The following is a 2,109-nucleotide window of genomic DNA, read 5'->3' on the forward strand; positions in this document are numbered from 1 at the left end:
TATTTCATGGAGGAGAATGGAGTGTTCTTGGTGCTCCACCCTTAGTTGTCCCATGTTGGAACCCAATTCTCCTAGGGAGGTGTTCAGTTGCTCTCAATAGTTTTGTGGAGGAAAGTGCATCCCTTGAGGCATCTCAGGGACTTGATGATGAGAGGGGTCTCTTGTTTGCTCCATCCTCTTCTTAGTGATGAGCTTGTCCTCATCAATGGGGATGTCTCCCTCTATGTCAACTCCAACCGAATAACAGAGGTGACAAATGAGATGAGGGAAGGCTAAAATTGCCAAGGTAGAGGACTTGTCTGCCACCTTATAAAGTTCTTGGGATATAACCTCATGAACTTCTACTTCCTCTCCAATCATGATGCTATGAATCATGATAGCCCGGTCTAAAGTAACTTCAGACCGGTTGCTAGTGGGAATGATTGAGCGTTGGATAAACTCCAACTATCCCCTAGCCACAACCTTGAGGTCATGCCTTCTCAATTGAACCGGCTTTCCTCTTGAATCTCTCTTCCATTGGGCGCCCTCTTCACAAATGACTGTGAGGACTTAGTCCAACCTTTGATCAAAGTTGACCCTTCTAGTGTAAGGATGTTTATCTCTTTGCATCATGGGCAAGTTGAATGCCAACCTTACATTTTCCGGACTAAAATCCAAGTATTTCCCCCGAACCATAGTAAGCCAATTCTTTGGATTCTGGTTCACACTTTGACCATGGTTCTTGGTGATCCATGCATTGGCATAGAACTCTTGAACCATTAAGATTCCGACTTGTTGAATGGGGTTGGTAAGAACTTCCCAACCTCTTCTTCGGATCTCATGTCGGATCTCCGGATATTCACTCTTTTTGAGTTTGAAAGGGACCTCGGGGATCACCTTCTTCAAGGCCACAACTTCATAGAAGTGGTCTTGATGCACCCTTGAGATGAATCTCTCCATCTCCCATGACTCGGAAGTGAAAGCTTTTGCCTTCCCTTTCCTCTTTCTAGAGGTTTCTCTGGCCTTGGATGCCATAAATGGTTATGGAAAAACAAAAAGCAATGCTTTTACCACACCAAACTTAAAAAGTTTGCTCGTCCTCGAGCAAAAGAAGAAAGAAGAGAGTAGAAGAAGAAGAAATGAAGGAGATGGAGATGGCTTTGTGGTTCGGCCAAAGGGGGAGAAGTAGTGTTTAGGTTGTGTGAAAATGAAGGAGTGAAGAGGGGTTTATATAGGGGTGAAGAGAGGAGTAGGGTTCGGCTATGGGAGGGTGGGTTTGGGTGGGAAAGTGGTTTGAATTTGAATGGTGAAGTAGGTGGGGTTTTATGAAGGATGGATGTGAGTAGTGAAGAGAAAAATGGGATTTGATAGGTGAAGGTTTTTTGGGGAAGAGGTGTTGAGGTGATTGGTGAATGGGTGAAGAAGAGAGAGAGTGATGGGGTAGGTGGGGATCCTGTGGGGTCCACAGATCCTGAGGTGTCAAGGAAAAGTCATCCCTGCACCAGGTGGCGAGCAAAATTGCTCTTCATGACAATTCTGGTGTTAAACGCCGGGCTGGTGCCCATTTATGGCGTTTAACGCCAACTTCTTGCCCTTTCCTGGCGTTTAATGCCAGTCTGGTGCCCCTTTCTGGCGTTAAACGCCTAGAATGGTGCTAGACTGGGCGTTAAACGCCCATCTGCTAGCCTTACTGGCGTTTAAACGCCAGCAAGATCTTCCTCCAGGGTGTGCTGTTTTTCTTTCTATTTTTGCTTTTTCAATTGATTTTGTGACTTCTCATGATCATCAACATACAGAAAACATAAAATAACAAAGGAAAATAGATAAAATATAACATTGGGTTGCCTCCCAACAAGCACTTCTTTAATGTCAGTAGCTTGACAGTGGGCTCTCATAGAGCCTCAGAGATGCTCAGAGCAATGTTGGAACCTCCCAACACCAAACTTAGAGTTTGAATGTGGGGGTTCAACACCATACTTAGAATTTGGTTGTGGCCTCCCAACACCAAACTTAGAGTTTGACTGTGGGGGCTCTGTTTGACTCTGTTTCGAGAGAAGCTCTTCATGCTTCCTCTCCATGGTGACAGAGGGATATCCTTGAGCCTTAAACACTAAGGATTCTTCATTCACT

This window comes from Arachis duranensis, chromosome 10 (assembly GCF_000817695.3).
Source record: "Arachis duranensis cultivar V14167 chromosome 10, aradu.V14167.gnm2.J7QH, whole genome shotgun sequence".
Classification (NCBI taxonomy): Eukaryota; Viridiplantae; Streptophyta; class Magnoliopsida; order Fabales; family Fabaceae; genus Arachis; species Arachis duranensis.